The sequence below is a fragment of the Hesperophylax consimilis genome, chromosome 21 (genome assembly GCF_061612785.1).
Source record: "Hesperophylax consimilis isolate HC1 chromosome 21, BYU_Hcon_1.0, whole genome shotgun sequence".
NCBI classification, from domain to species: domain Eukaryota; kingdom Metazoa; phylum Arthropoda; class Insecta; order Trichoptera; family Limnephilidae; genus Hesperophylax; species Hesperophylax consimilis.
In genome coordinates this window covers 5,227,524-5,245,789 of record NC_142856.1, presented here as the reverse complement: position 1 = coordinate 5,245,789, position 18,266 = coordinate 5,227,524, and positions in this window count along the sequence as shown.

Sequence of the window (18,266 nt, the reverse complement as noted above, 5' to 3'; positions counted from 1 at the left end):
TATTGCCTTCCGCACAAATAACAACTTAGGATCATCTCTTAAAAACTCAAAAAGTAAGGTACTCAAATTACAAAATAGTGGCATTTATAAACTCCAGTGTGACGAATGCAACGCTGTTTATGTTGGACAAACGGGCCGGTCCTTTAACACTAGGTTTAAAGAACATATAAGATCTTTTAAAAATAATAATAAAATACAATCTCAATTTGCCAAACATCTCCTAGATGAAAATCACTCACTTAATGATAATAATAAACCAACTCCGTTACACATACAAAATAAAGGCCGTAAACTGAATCTTTTAGAGCAGTTAGAAATTAACAAAAACTCTAATAATCCAAAAGCTATTCTAATTAATGAACAAACAAATATAATTCGTTCACCCCTACTAGATATCTTCAAACCTAATGCAAATATGAGTGCACTATGAAGTACTTAATTATGCTATTAAAATAACCCTATGAGTCATCGTTTGGGAATAACTAACATAAAGACATTCAGTCAAATTTAAACATTACACTAATTGGGGAAACTTTGCTGGGGTAATAACCATTAATAATTTTTGATATTTTACTTAGAAATCAATTAAGAAATCAGTAAATGAAATTAAAATACCTACCTAGAAATAATATAAATTTATCGTCTGTAAGTGGGCTACCCACAGTTTGATAATGCCTTCAGAGGGCGAAACAGCTGTCACGCGTAATAATAATTACACAGCAGAACTTGTTTAAAAATAAACTGTTTTTATAAACCCAATAATAATATTATTGTATATATAAAAAATAAAAAAATAAAATGGAGTTCTACAAATTAAACTTAATAACAATAAATAAACAATAAAGAAATTATGAATATTTGCACTAGTAAATAAATAGTAAATAAATTAATGACATCCGTCAGTGTGTTGCCTTTCTTCCATATTATCTAATGAAAAAAAATACTAGGGTACTGGGTAACTAATACAATGACCAGAAAACAATAAATCTTTTATAGAATATATAATTATTTTGCATTTTTCTCAAAAAACGTGCCATTTTTGAAATTTAAAAAAATTTAATTAAGATTAAGGCACAGCAGTTGTCAATCCATGGCTTCCTGGAAGTCTAGCACCGACAATCGACGAATTCCAATGTCAACACAATTTTGACAAAATCCGTCATTTATGGTCAGTTAGCGATATTTATGAGCCACTGAATTATATATAAATAGAGTCTACATTCCTTGAAACATCTGTGTGAAATGTCGTTTCCTTGTGGGAATTAGGAATGAGGATGTGGCGGCTGTCGATGTCACCCGAATCCTTCCGACCGCGTAAGAACTTCATAAACGAGCCAAAGGTAACCGGCGGCTGAGCGCTCCCATGCAAATGCTCCACTAGTTTTTAACATAAATAAGTCAATTTAGACGACTAGCGATTATTGTAAAACCCTACATACAGTATTGCTTTTCCTATATTTTCCAGAACGGCTTGTTCAATATCGGAGGCCTGTGCCCAACGAGCGCTTGATGAAAATTTTTCCGACCGACTGTACACACATTTTAGCGCGGCCTCCATAGTACCACATTGGCATATTTTTGTTTTATTATTAACTGTTTATTATTTATCTGTTTTAATAATTTCGTTCGTTACGCCAAAATACTGGCTTATTAATTGACGGAGTTGAACTAGCAAAGCTCCTAGAACTGAAATAAATCATATACCCAGCGAGTTGCATCCGTTTGGGCCAGTGACGGTGTAGCAGTCATTTCCTGCCCGCTACAGAGCCTTAGCAACATTCAGTGCCCATCTCTAATTTACAGCTGCTAGCTATGGCAACTCTGCAACTATGGCAACTCGGCGACAACGAGGGACGGGCTCGCGGTCAGGACAAGCAGCTCGACAATTCAGTATTCAACTGGCTGCGCTTCTGGAACATCGCTTAGCAGGGAGGACACGAACCCCGCCATGAGCTGACAAAATTTACGAACGGTGATGACGCCGCAGTTTAATAATTTGCCTTTGGTCATCCTTCGTTCTGCATATAAATATAGCTTTGCCTACCGCATCGCTTGGCGCCCATTATTACTTATCATCAGGTTAGTTTTTACATTAAATGTCACCATCCTTCTTGTCGCTTTCAATGCAATTTTTAAATTACCAATCGTGCATACAACCTTCGGCTGTTGCACACGCCTGAGTTATTGGTCATTAATTAAAAGAGTTCTCATGTTAATTATTTATTTATTTATTTATTTTCATGTTCTCCGTAAAACGGTTATTCACCAATACATTATGGAGAAGATTACAAATTAGACAAAAAAAAATGTAGAAATAAATGTTGATTAAAAGATGTAGAAATAAATGTAGAAATAAATGTTAAATTAAAAGATGTAGAAATAAATGTTGTATTATGGGATTCATTTTCTCCTTTCTTTTATTTAATACACTTTTGTTACATCCATTCCTGAGGTTTTCATGCCCTTCACCTTTATAATCACGTTTCAATACCGCCCAACGTGGCAATAACCTTCGTTTCAACGGTACGTTGGTATGGGCTTGCAGAAACAAAATTTGTTAATATAATAAGTTGTTTTAATTAACTCCCTTTTTATTGTCAAAAAGTAAATGCGGACTGTCGATGCATATTAAGGTTAGAATTTCAATTCAACATTGCCAAATTATTAATATTTTTACGCAACTGTATAACGTTTGTGGTTTCGGAATGTCTATTCATAGATAATAACTCTAGTGTTGCTGGCAAATGTCAAATTTTGATTTATTGATTTATGAATATCGGTCTAGGTATCAACAGCGCTACCGTGCTCGCTATAAAATTATAAAGGTAGTCAGTAGAAAGGAATACAAACACAATATTGTAACGGTGATTCAATCCAAAATTGTATTTGTACGACTTGAAAGAATAAAGTTTTTATAACGACAAAACTATCTATTAATATTCAAATTGCGACTGTACGGGCGCAAGCGAACAATTCGTCTTGGTATTCTAAAGCATAGCTTTCGAGAAGTGTATTTTCATAAAATAATATGATTAACGCCTTCTATGAAAGCGTAGATTATAACACAAGGTTACGTTTACCATTAAACAAATCGATGTCAGTGCATAATCTATTAAATGTGCCACAGCTACCTCTCATAAATACATTTAAAATTTTTGCACATTTAAACGTGTCCTTTTTAAAATATTTAGCCTGTATCTATGTGTGAATTCATTAGTTATCCTTCAAAAACGTATTTTGCTATTAATTAATAATCGTTATCTGTTGTCCTAGTTAGCGATTGTCGTAAAATACAAGTTACGATCAACACAAGTGAATAGAAGCGTTGCTATCACGCCATCATTCCGTAAACATGGTGCCAAGTTATAAAACAGTTTTTCTGGAAAGTTTCACGTTAAATCATCGATAATGATGCCGTTAATCTTGAAAATGTCAGTTTACAGGAATTTACATTGAAGTAGGAGTGTAACTTACCATGTAATCTATCTATATTATATATACCAAAGGTCTTCGTGTGCGAGGGATAAAGCTCTCGACTAGAAAGCCAGAGTTTGCGGTTTTAAAAACTGGCGTGCGCAAGTAAATTTCACTTAATTAATTTGTGTTATTTCACAATTTCCTAATTTAAAAAAATATATAGAGTATATTTCCGGCACTCTCCAGAGTTGACACTCATTATCGCCCTGGTGTAAGACCCCTTTCAGCTTTGGCTGTGTTTACCGACCAGATCTGAATAGCCAGATACTTCCCAATCTCCTTCCCCTCCCCACTACCTTCAGCCTCACAACATACCCCAATTGGTAATGCCTTAGTCTCGCTTGCTTCAAATGGTTGTGAGCAGTTGGGACTCTTGTGCAGTTTCATATAAAAAATATATATATTTAAGTGCCCCGGATAGTTTGCTTTTGTTTTTTATATTCAAATCAGTTTTATTCCAAAATTGATTAAACTTTGCACACTTGACGTTGAAAACAAGAAGAATTTCTATTAAAAATAAAGTAGGCTTAGGCACCACTTAAAAATACATATACCTATTATTTCATTATTATTTTAATACTATACTTATCAAACAACTTATCCAAATGTCCTAAAATGGGAATCCTCCTAGTTGGGCAGTCGAAACATTTCTTAAATAATGTATATAAATGTATAATCTTTTACTAAATAAAAAAAAATCAAAAAATCGTCTCGTATCTATTTAATACTGTCTTAAATCTATTTAAAATTGTCTAAAACGCAAAGCCAGCAGTCTGCAATGGAGTGTTGATACCTAACCTGATACATAGCAGCGAGGCAAGGAACGGGGAGATTAGACACGAAAGTAAACCCTATGCTGTCGAAATGAGAGTCAGGATTGAGAATGTAAAGCGAATGAATGAAGAAAGGAGTGTAACGAGAATATATGAAGCGAATGTGAATTGTAAAAGTCGGGGACGCCCAGTGAAGAGACAAAGAAGACAGAATAACATCAGGGTCATCAGGGAAACAATATACATTTAGATATAAGTAATTTTCAAGGTCATGCGGTATGGTGTCACTTTCTATAATTATTGCACCAATCCTAGATTACCCGTAGAAAAATTTTGTTCATGACAAAACTAATAATTTTACAGAAATATTTGACTTTTTTACATGTATATCTGTAGTAGCACGCCACAGGGATCGCCCATAGCATTGACGGTACTACTGTAGTATCTTGTATCAACCTACTGGACCACGCGCTTTCTAGAGGTACAACTTCTGGCTACCAGAAATATCTACGTAACGCGACTACATACTCGTAAATGCAGCGACGAGCGCGTCAATCAGTTAGTATTCTTACGAATTTTAACGCGCTAACCAAGATACCTTTCGCACCTCGAACACTTAAATATATTTACTGTTTTTGTTGTGAATTACTTGTGTGGTTTAAAATTAATCACGGCTGGTTTATCTCGTAAACAAAATAAACCTTTCATAAAAAGATTACATATTTTTATTCTCATCAACGCCGAACACATCCTCAACCTTCACAACGTATTTAATATAACAATTTCGTAAAATTTATCCACAAATTCTAAACAAACATTTGATCCACCAATCTATAAGCAAATTAAAATAATATTAGATTTCTATTCTTACGAAAAAATACGTAGAATCATTTTCCTTGGGATTTCACTGTTACTTGAAATGTAAGCCTCAAAGTAGTTATTTAAATTCTATCAAGGTTAATAAATTACATTGTGCCTTTTCTCTTTGTTCTAAAGTATTGTATTAGCCATATTTTTCAGTTTCTAGTAGGTTCATAAAATAAATTGTTGGAGGAAAATAGAATAGTGAAATGGCTGACTTTCCATTGTGTTTTTTTCCTTGAATTATTTAGAAAACTTGAACCTTACCCTATTTGCCATCAAATAATTTAATAAATGTATCAATATGAATCCAAGTTCTTGTATAAATAAAATACAGCGTCTAGGATTTTTTAAAAAATTAAAGTTCCAAAAAATATATATTTTTGAAGATAATACATGCCGAAAGGTTAATTATATGAAATTCGCTCCACAGAAAAAACCCTGCTGAAAACCCTGAAAAAATGGTGCTATTGAATATAATTTGTAAAAGAGTAGAAATATTCAATTAATCTTTATAACCCTTTGACTTTTTTTGTATAGGTACCTATTTTACCAAATGTTCAAAATTCAGAAAATGTTATGTTCTGTCGTAAAATAATTAAAAAAATAATAATAACAGATAGTGAAATTACAAAAAAAGGTTTCTAAAATATTATTTACTTATACTTATACTTTACTAATACCCAATTTTAACCGATAATTTATAACATGTTTCTCGTTAAATCTTTATGTTTTTAAGTTCTAAAAAAATATATGTTAATTTTGAAGATAATATCTGTACATGTGTTATGCCGAAACGTTAATTATATGAAATTCCCTCGGTAGAAAACAATCGCAAAGTAATCTCTGAAAATTATATAAAATACGATTTGTTCTGTTATTTAATATGTCATAGACATAAAAAAATCTATCTTTAAATGCAACTAAATCATTTATCCAAAGATTTTTGCTATATTTCAAAAAAGTCGTGTTTTTTAAATATTTTCGATATTTACGCTTAATATTTCAAACCATCTTACGCTTACTACGGGGCCCCAGCCTTTAAATCTTGAATCTAATATAATAATAATATACTATATTGCAGACATGATTTTTACACAATATTATTTACTATGTCTGTTTGGAACGTCTAGGCCAATGTAAATATTTACACAAATCACACCGTCATTTGTATCACTCGGTACGGAGCATTGGATCTATTTGCTGCAAAAAATAGAAGAGATTTCAATAGTGTTTGTCTAATATATATCAATTGTAATAATTTCGATAGAAGAATAGTCAACAAATTCTAATATTTTTTATTATCTATACATACAAAACGAATGTTTCTTTGTTTGTGTCTTATAGACTCAAAAACTACTGAACTGATTTCGCGGAAAAAAAATATTGGTGCCAGGTGTGTTTAGAGAGTGGTTTAAATTGATGAAGAAATCAGGGACACCCGAGGAAGACTAACTAACTTAACCCGCACTGGAATGAGAATGGAGTCGAATTTAGTCGAAATAATGTAATTTTTTATCAATGAAATTTTTTATTTTTTTTTTATTTTTTAAAGAAAGAAAAACATTACCGGGTTACGAATAACCTGACAATATTTGAAAATCTCCTAATACCACCACAGGAAGCTGAAAATTTTGCTTTCGTTGTGGTGGAGGACTTAGCCAGCTGAGGAATTGAACACACTACGCCCGAGTGAGACCCAAGCGCGATGTCAACTCTGCCACCGTCCGGTCAAGATAAGATACTACGTGAAGCGAATGATAGAAACAGTTGGAGGTTGGTTGAAGGTGATAACACCAGAGGACGACATGATACGATCAACTGAAACAAACAAAAAAGTCTTTAAATTCTTTACAACGTTGTTATTTCCACACAGTTTTCAGGTAACCACACTAGAATGTACAAACTCAAAACCTTATTCCAAGCCAATGATAATAGAATAATATCTTTGGACCAAACCATTCATAACCACGTCAGCTAGATTTAAATTAAAAAGTCAATACTTGTACGACAATATTGTCGATAACCTTACCAACACATGGACAAACTTGGTATTGTGATCGAAAAAATGGAGTAATTTGATGGAACGATCAATATACATCAATATACATCAATATACATCAATGTACATCATGGTTAACCTACATGTTTACTAAATTATACTGAAACTAGCTGACGTGTACCGGCCATTGCTCGTCGTTTCTCTGCTTTAAGTAAATATAATATTCATGTATTATACAGGGTTTTCCAATAAGAGGTGTTATTTTTAATAGCCCGCTATTTTGGTAGATGTTACTTTTGTAGCTGTCATTTTTTAACATTTGACAAGTAGAAACTACGCCATTAATAAAAATGGAACGATAAACGCTTCAACAACGCATTGAAATTATTAACATTCACTTGAGTGAATCAAATGCAAATCATCTTGAGTGATGAGGCCGTCAACAAGCAAAATTGTCGCATCTGGGGCTCGGAAAATTCAAGAGTTATTGTTGAAAAGCCTCTCTATCTTCAACGTGTGACTGTTTGGTGCGGTTTATGGTCCGGATGAGTCATTGGACCTTACTTTTTTGAAAATGAGGCTGGAACAACAGTTACGGTGAATGGATTGCTCTACCGAGAGATAATTAATGATTTTTTATGGCCGGAATTGAATGGTATTAATCTGGAAAACATTTACTTTCAACAAGACGGCGCTACGTGCCACACAAGCAATGAAACCATTGATTTTTTACGATTGAATATCAAAATAACACCTCTTATTGGAAAACCCTGTATAGATAAAAACGTTCATGAAGAAATTCTATAAATGATGGTGAAAACCCTATCAAACCCCGTTGCTTAGTTTTGAAGAACAAGCGTACAAACAGACAGAAGCGGAGAGCTACATTGATTTAGAGATGAATTGGCTGGAATTAGCTTATCAGCTACCACGAAGGTACCAAATTTGTAAAAACATAAATTTAACAATATTGTTCTATCAATATATAATCTTTTGTGATATTTTTATTATTTTGTAAAATTATTAACTTCAACACAGGCCTGTCCTAGAGAGGTTAAAAATTCTATCGTAAAAAATATTCAATAAACATATTCAAACATCGACATATTTCAACAAAGTAATAAAAACATTGGTTCCCAGTTTATTCTATTCCAATGCTTATTACTGCATTCAATTTATTGAAGGTTCCACAGTTAGCGATTCTCTGTACATCTTTAGTGTCCATCTGAAAACGCTCGATTCTGTGGAATTTAATAGGATGGGCAGTGGAAAAGAAAAGCAATTTATGATTCCATTGGGCGTTGTTTGGATTTAACCCATCAAACCCTCGCTGGATAAGATTTTAAATCGTTTTTACTGTTTTGCTTTTTATGACCTTTATTCCAGGATAAAACGTGAATTCACAATGCGCCACTCTGCATACATTAAACACACGAACGGTGATTTGAATTACGCATTTATAGCATAATTTATTTCTGTACCATTCTTATCTTTTTTGTGCTAACATGAATTGTACACGAGGTCTGTTTAAAATAAGCTGTTATTTTTTTGTACATTTATTTCAATTTAAATTTTCTTTTCTTGATTGAATAATTGTATGAATTAATTTAATGGAATATTGCAGTGGAAATAAACCCACTTTCTGACATCCGATTGAGCTTGAACTAGGCATACAGACTCATTGTCAATGACACTTCACTCTATCAACTTTTGGTAACACTAATGCAAACAAACGCTTTTTCTGAATTAAGATGACATTATATTTAAAACAATGTCGGTACTATCCAATAGGGAATTCTCGTGCATTTTGTAAATAATTTATTTCAATAAAGATAATTATTTTATTATGTGCCTCTTTTTTTTCTTTTTTTTTTTAAATGCATTTTCAATTTTTTGTAGTTGTTTTAAAAATTGCGTGCTATTTCGGCTCTGAAAACGGTCATGCGCCATTTTGACCGCTACGTCACAAGTGCTACGTCACACCTTTGCCGCTGCCGCCGCCATCGGTTTGCAGGATCTACTCGGGCCGGTCAACAGTGACGTCATCGTTCGCCCTTGAACGCTTGATCAATCACCGGGCGTTTTTAGCTGCATTGAAATATTTCGTTCGCGCCTGTTTTTAAAATCATTATAACTTTAATAAATGATTTTTGAAAATTATCAAAACTATGTATTCTTGTGTCTGAAGTGTTTCTACATGTGAATAATTAATAATAAGTGATTTTTTGGTGTGAAGAGAATTCCCTATTAAGATTTGGTTTAGGGGTTAGCGGTGTTGACTTCAGTAAACTTTTAAAAGTTCACAGCAGTATAAGAGCCAGTCCCTGGGAAAGAAGGTTCAACCCTCAGCAAACTGTTTTTTCTTTCTTTGAAATTTCCGGCAACAAGATCGAAAATTAATGTGGATGTATCAAAGTTTAAAAAAAAACATTGTTATTTTTATCAAAATATATACGTTTTTTTACATAAAAATGAATCATAAACGGCTGTCGTGAAAACGAAATTGAGGTTTTGGTCAGCTCCAAAATGTTTTCTGTCGGCAAACCAGTCAAGAGATCGGCTAGCATCGGTTGTACTTGAAACCATATGGGTACAGCCGACACGTTGTCGCTGTCATGCGGCGTTACTATATACCTGTGGGAATATATTAAACTACAAAACAATAACTTAGATCTACACTCTCGTCTATTAAAACAACAACTTATTATCAACAATACATGTGTTTATATTTTCTTTGAATGTTACTTAATTACTTCTTGCTCTACATCGGCAAAATTCAGTAATGCGCAAGGAAGGTAGAATTGGGAAGAGAAAAGAAAAAGAGGAAAGAAAAAAGAGATTCACTATTAAGAGTTTAAATTAATAAAAAAAACTTCTGATTTGTAAGGGTCAAGAATCCTGGGGCAGAAGATACAAATCGATGCTATATATATTATTGAGGGTTGTTTATTGGACAGCTGGGCAGCTTTTATTAGGGAAGTTTAACCATTTCATAGCGTGGGCCGTTAATGTTTTATTGTTCAGAGTTCAGGGTGTTTCCTATACGGAACTCGTACTTGAACGGTGATATACTATATAAGCACGGATGAAATTATTTCAAACGTACGTTTTAGTATCGGCTAAAAATGATAAATTGTAACGTTGGAGAACTTTATTGGATAGTGAAAATATCACTTTGGTGATGGCAAAGATACGGCAATATAAAAAATCTATTTTAATAAAGAACTGACGTTTTGGAGCGAATTGAGATTTTGTCACTATGACAACTATGTTAGGCAGTTATTTTTATTTTTTTTATTTTTTATTTATTTATTTATCAAAAGAAAGTACATATTACATATTGGATGCTTTGCCTGTCCAACTAGGAAAGTTTCCCGTTCTAGGACAGACAAATTGACATGTTTAGTTTATATTATTACTGAAATGTACATAATTACATAACAAAAACCAAAAAAAAGTTTAATTTTTCTCTGAAACTAAGTTGTGTAATAAAGAAAATGTATATAATAAATATAAGTACACATACATTGTTTTGTGAGAAGTAGAAAAAATTAATCTGGTTGCATATATTATAATCGGATTTACCGAATTAACCTGGTAACATAAAATATTAAAATTTACAGAGTATGAGGTAAGCGTTGTAACTAGAATGTGTAATAAATTATGTGCATGATTGTTTTCACTGAATTAAAACATGAATTCAGTAAAAATTATATTATACGGCAATACGAATATATACCGCGCTCATTTCTTGAACTACTGCTAAAATGTAAAAACAATAACTATATATATAGATAGAAATATAAACTATGAAACATAAACTATGAATATAAATACATAGTACCTGATTTAGTGCTACTTTGGTGAAATTGGTGCATTACTTCGTACGCCATATTGTGTTATGTATTTATTATAAATCATTACCGTAGTAGGTACCAAGTTTCACACAGAGTTAGTGTGCGACGTACAAATGTGATACGCTTTACAGTAGTGATGTACCTAATGAGCAGACAGGCTTCAGGGGAGCATAACCATAAATCTTAGGTTGAAAAACATCAGAAGTTTGGTGATTTTGTTTAACAGTTGATTTGGTGATTTTGTTTAACATCATTTATAGTTATTTAGATTGTTCATATCATCAATGACATTTTTTTTTATTTTTTTATTTATCAACTTTCAAAAATACATTTTTTACAATTAAGTCCCGTTAAACTGATTGATATCAGTTTGTCAACGGGTTCTTTTAACAATTACTTCTTAAATACATATACAATTTTGACAAGTACATAAAATATACACATAATTACATTAGTACAAAAAAATTCTTTCACATAACCATTTTTTTAACATACATTTCCTTCTGTGAGTCAATTCACAGCTTTTTATTGAGTTTGGTAACATGTTATAAATTATTGGAACGAGGTATTCTAGAGTTCTTTGACCATATTTATTCAGGTATCTGGGAACTACAAGTCCATCGTTTGCAATTAGTCTTGTATTATGAACATGTGTCACTATTTTATTATGTTCAGATTGAGATGTATGCTGACTCGCAATTTTAAGCCACAATAAAGCACGAACAGATAATACATTTACAGAGTTGTATAGTAATGACTTTGGTACGTCATTTCTTTGTTCGTATTTAGTTCTGTTTAATAATAATTTTACCAAAGTGTTAAGATCTATGCCGGAATCATTTCCGGTATCATAATTTAATTGAATCATAAGTATGTGTTGGTTGTGTGTTGTATAGAAGTTGGTTCCCGAGTAATATATAATTAAATGCGATTCCAAATGTAGTTAAAATGGTAAATGTGCTTAGTATAAATAATATAGTACAAATGTTGTAGTTAGATGTAGTACTATTAATGAGATAGCAAGAAGTAAAAACAAAATGGTAGCAAGAATTGCTTGATATCAAATGAATTAGAAAACGGTAGTAAATTATACAAATATGAGTAATATATAATAATATAGTATAAATAATGTAATTAGATATAGTACTATGAAAGAGATATCAAGAAGACAAAACAATAATAATAATAAAAATAAGGTAGCAGGAACTGCATAACATACATAACAAATGAATTCCAGAAGGGTAGGAAATGAAACAAATATGGAGAAATATAGAGCGAGACATAAATGCACGGGTCAAGACATACCTCGAAAGAATAGCCATTAATTCAAAATTATCAAAGCGCAGCCAATTTGCTTTCGTCTGAGATAACAATGGCATTAGTTCCCTCGTTTTTACGAAGATAAATTTGCCCCCGTTTAATCCAAAAAAAGCGATATTGTTTCTCCTTCGCCGCTGTTCGTGTCTTGTACCACAGCTGTTTACCGCGAAATGTTAGTTGTTCTGAAATGAAGATCGGCGAGCAGGAACCAGCTATACCGATGTTTGAGGTGTTCAATTTGTCTTCTGGATTCTGTTTGTTTTTGTTGAAAGTTTTTACGTCTGTTAACAGGTTTTCTCTTGCTATGTTCGTTTTGAATTTAACAATGATTTCTCTCGGATGACTCTTGTTGTTTTTTTTTGCTGCGCGATGAATGGCATCAATGTCCTTTGTATCAGTGGAGGACTTTGTTGTTTTGCAGATATTGAAAAAAACGTCTTGCAGATTTTCTCCTTTGATTTCTGGGATGCCTCTTATTTCTATGTTGTTCGCTTTGAGTTCCCTTTCCTGCATGTCCACACATTTTTCCAAGACATAAATCCTAGCTTCCAGGGTTGAGTTCTTTTCAGTGAGTTCATCATTTTTTAGTTCGATGTCACGGATTCTAGCCATGAAATCCTCATATTGAGAACTCATAAATTGAATACTTTCAAGTATTTTGTTATTCTGATCTAGAATATCATTTTGTGTTTTTTTCCAGATTGGACGTCTTGTTCATGACTAGATCTTGAATATCTTTAAGATTTGTCGGTGTCTGAGCGGCGAGCGCTGAACTAATATCCGTAACTTTTTTAATCTGCTCCAAAGGCTCAGTATCACTGATTGTCTGCAACGGGCTAGCAGCGCCGGGCTTGGCTGAATTGCAATGCTTGCAAACTTGTTGAGATCGCCGTTCTTGATTAAGTCGACGATATGTGTTCTCAATAATACCTCCGCAAGCCAAATGAAATGCGCCTTTGCATGCGGCACACGTGAATTTTAACTCATCAGTACGTAGAGTTACTGAGCACACTCGGCAATGCATCTTGAATTAATGTTTATTTCGTACTACCCGCGTAAAAGCAAATTGTATTGTTTATAGTTTTGCTGATTTAATTCGGAAGGAACTTTAAATAACTCGGATATTATAAAAAATATTTTAGAACTTTGTAGTACAAACACGTAACACTCCGAGTAACTTTTAATTTGAGCGTTATAGTTTTTAAAATACACTTTACTACGGAGCAAGTTAATATGAACTATTCACAGGTATAGAATATTGTTGATCATGTTGATTATTGCGTGTTTTGCTACCTCCTTCATTAGCCAAGGTTTTGGACAACATTACAGTATCCATCATCAGGGCAGATGTGTAAAGATTGTGGTGAAGCGTGTGCTTATGTATGTAGATATGATACCGTGTTAATAAGTTCAATCCTCTAAGAGCTGGTATTACAGATTACTTTAACATGATTTTCTGCTTTTAATTTTGGTGTAGCCGTCAATTACTGAAAGCCAGTAAAGATTACTAAAGAAGGAGGTAGCGCAACAGATAATAACCCAAAAATAAGTCACTATAATACTTTTGGCCGTGATAATCTCAAAAGATATCTATAGTAGACAGATTTATTTTAAACTCTCAAAGAAAAAATATTAATATTTGTCTCTATTTTATTAGATTCTGATTTTTTTAATCAAATTTTCGTTTAAGAGTCGTTCCTAATATTGTCTTCAATGACTAAACATTCTTTTTGTTAGAATAAAACACAAATAACTTTGTTTACATCACTTTAATACATATAACCTCTGCATGTTTCATGAACAATGTTCACCTCATCAGGAGCAAGTACATATATGAATGAGGTGAACATTGTCCATAAAACATGTAGAGGTTATATATATTAAAGTGATTTAAACAAAGTTATTTGTGTTTTAATCTAATAAATAATGACATCACCAAGTTATAAGCTTTCAGAAGAAATTTTCTTCGAAAAAAATAAAATTCTATTTGTATTTAACTTTGTGAACTTTTATTAGGAGATGCTTATTTCAGTCCTAAAAAGCTGTTCTTTTTCTTTTTTTCCACCGCAAATTATTTACGTAAATTTTTGAAAAGGATTGGCGAAATAATTCAAAGACTGGTTTTTTGTTGTTTTGACTTTTCAACCCCTGTTTAATATTCAAAAGTTTTTCCCGTCTTTCCGTCACGTTCGAGGCCTTAAAGATACCCGTGGGATTTGTAGCCTTAAATTTTCAATGCAAAGTACCTTTTGATAATAGAAAGGCGTCCGTACCGTGAATACCGTATGTACCATTTACTTGTCATCAGAAATACTGAATTAACTTGGGACCGCGAATTTAAATATTGATTTATTTTTGGTGTGCCGTCAGGAATCCGCAAATCTAAGATTAAATTTATTTCAGAAGAATAAAATAATTATTTACGTTTTAATTTTTTTTTAAATATTTATTTAGTCTTTATGTATTTGAATGTTCTATTTTTTGGCAAAAACCAGGAAAACTATTTCTTCATCCTGTTGGGCAGCGTTGTGAGGCTGGTTAAGGTTAGGGCCTGGGAAAGGATTTACTAATGCGGATTTTGAAGAGGCCTGGATTATATGTAGGAGGAAAAAGATATTCCGGTAGCTCCTTTCGCATGCGAGCCGTCGTACAGAAATAAAAGTCGAAGAAACAGCCTGTTTTTATGAAGTCAACATCTACTGTGAAGAGGTGTTGTGTTTGTGTGCGTCGAGTTTTAATGTTGCTAGCTTCTTAGAGCAGGCTCAATTAAATAACTTGTAGAATAGACTCAGCATGACAACATTGCGTCTGTGGGGGCACTATTTCAATTTCAATGCCAGCAACCCGGGCATTTATTTTATTGTACTATTTATTTTACAGTACTATTTATTTTATTGTCCTTTTTATTTTATTGTACTATATATTTTATTATACTATACTAATTATTTCATTGTATTATTTATTTTATGGTACTATTTATTTAATTGTACTTTTTATTTTATTTTAATATTTATTTTGTTGTACTATTTATTTACATATATTCTATATCCGATCAGATTATTGGATCAATAAAATTGACTCTGAGCGGAAAAATCCACGACGTCTCTGGAACTCGGTCAAAACTATCATCGCTGGTAATACTGTTCCAACTGCTACAGAAATTACACCGCAGGCCTTCTCTAAGTTTTTCTGTGAAAAAATAGAAACCATACGCGCCTCCACATCTTCTGCCCCTCCGCCAAGATTTACAGCCAATTCCACAAGGATACTGTCATCTTTTGAACCTACAACGCTGGAAGAAGTAGGAAAGTTGATCCTTAGTTCGCCAAACAAACAATGTACTCTTGACCCTATCCCAACGTGGCTTCTCAAGAAATGTTGCAGCGTGTTATCCCCTTTCCTAGTTCACGTGTTTAATAAGTCCCTAAGCTCAGGTGACTTCCCGGAGCCACTTAAGTCTGCTGTAGTTACTCCAATTATTAAAAAACCACAGCTTGATGCTGACAACCTGGGTAATTATCGACCTGTATCAAATCTGCCTTTCGTAGCTAAACTCCTAGAAAAAATTGTGGCTTCTCAAATAATCTCCCACTTAAATCTGAATAAATTAATCACCAATCATCAATCTGCATATAGGAGGTTCCACTCAACAGAAACCGGATTACTTCGTGTCCTGTCAGATATAACCCTTGCCATAGAGTCAGGTAAGTTAGCACTTATTTCACTTTTGGATATGAGCGCTGCATTTGATACCATTGACCACGACTTTCTCATTAAGAGACTAGAAGTAACGTTTGGTTTACATTCTAACATCAAATATTGGCTAGAATCCTATCTATCCAATCGCTCGCAAGCAGTAAAGGTTGGAAATAAACAGTCCAACTTCACCAAACTCTCTTCAGGGGTACCCCAGGGATCCGTTTTGGGTCCACTTCTCTTCATTCTTTTTACAAATGACGTCGCAAAAATTATCGAGTCATTTGGTCTTTTATCTCACTGTTATGCTGACGATCAGCAAATATACTTTTACTGCTCACCAAATGAGATCGACTGCCTAAAAACTCGCACAGCTGAGTGTCTAGAAGCAATCAATCTCTGGATGTCCTCAAATAAACTTAAGCTAAATCCTTCAAAAACGGAGTTTCTCTGGGCAGCCACACGTAGACGCCAACATTTAATAGAAAACTCACCAATCGCTATTTCCGGCAACGACGTAACTGCTAAAACAACCGTCAAACTTCTGGGAGTTTATCTGGATTCAGACCTTTCTTTAAAAAGTCAGGTAAATAAGACCGTTAGCACGGGGTTCTTCTACCTTAGACAACTTAAGTCAGTTCGTAGGAACCCTTCAACAGAGGCAACTAAATTACTTGTGAACTCATATATAGTATCACGTCTTGACTATTGCAACGGCATTTATGCAAATCTTCCTAAATGCGAAACTGATAAACTACAATCAGTGTTCAACGCCGCAGCAAGGCTTATCACCGGGGTACCCAAGTTTTCGCACATTTCGGAGCACCTCCGAAATCTTCACTGGCTGAAGTGTCCTGAAAGGATCCAGTACAAGCTATGCTGGATGGTGTTTAAAGCTATCAACGAAATGGCGCCACCATATATTACTGAGCTATGCATTCCGGAAAATACTGGTCTAAGGCAGTCAAGTCTTAGATCAGCGACATCATCTGCAATTGGAAGGTTGAAAGAGCCTAAGCGAAATCCGAATACTAAGTTTGGTGATCGTGCATTCGGAGTATCCGGCCCTAAGGCTTGGAATAAACTTCCTATGGAGTTGAGATGTATAACCAGCCCAACAGAATTTAGATCCAAACTAAAAACTCATTTTTTCAGACACTCATTTCCATAAATCCGTCATTCTATCCAAATATTTCTTTTTTTTTCATTTTTTTATACTGTAATTGTTACATTACCTAGCGGTTCCGTTTATTCAATTTTTCTATTAACTTGCCTACCAATGGACAATGGACAATATCAGCGGGAACATAACAAGTCAATCGGTTTAATTGTTGGCAGATGAATCATCTAAATGCGTTTAAGATTGACGATTGATTTTATTCATTAATTTCATTCATTCAACATATATATCCAGCTAACAATAAAACACCCTAATATAATGGAACTTCCTTCTTCTTCTGGCGTTAGTAAGATTAGATTGTTAATATTAATTTTAGTTGTAAGTTGCTAAATATGTAAATACTCGTATATATGTCGTTAAGATAGTAGTTATAGGCCTTAGTCGTAAGTCACTAGATATAAGTCTTAGAGATAAGTCAGTAGTTCTAGTATTCACTATTTAAGAAATATATTTGTACAGCGCCCTTGAGGTGATTTCTCACGAAAACGGCGCTATATAAATTAGCCAAATATTATTATTATTATTATATCCGCCTCACCAGACAAAGTCCGTTCCGATGATGAAAATTTATATTTAGTATTATATTTAAGATATTCCTGGGTAGAGCGCATACAGTTAATGGATGAGAGTATGATAAGGAATAAATTAATTCTCCTATGGGCCTTACTAATAAATGAAAAAAAAGTCTTTTCATTAAATTTCTTAGTGTTAATCTTGACAAGTTAAGTCAGATTTCGTGATTTTTCAATGGTCTGCGCTTTTTAGCGAAACGCATTTTTTTTCAATCCTCAATGCTGTCCATTTAAAAAAAATTTAAATAAAAAATTATCTACTAACTTATACAACTGTATATATATATATATATATATATATATATATATCATAATTAGTTTTAATAGTTAAAGTAATTATCAATTTTCATAAGTTTTAATTTTCCAATGCCCGCTAAAACCCCCGGCCCGCCACGCAGTAAGCAGGCGCATCCGCCGCTAAGACCTAGACAAACCTCACCCCATGAACCCGGGAACCCCTACTAACTCAACAAAGTTGCAAACCACTTGGGGTGACCTGTGTTTAGAGGTGTTGGTTATTCAATAAAT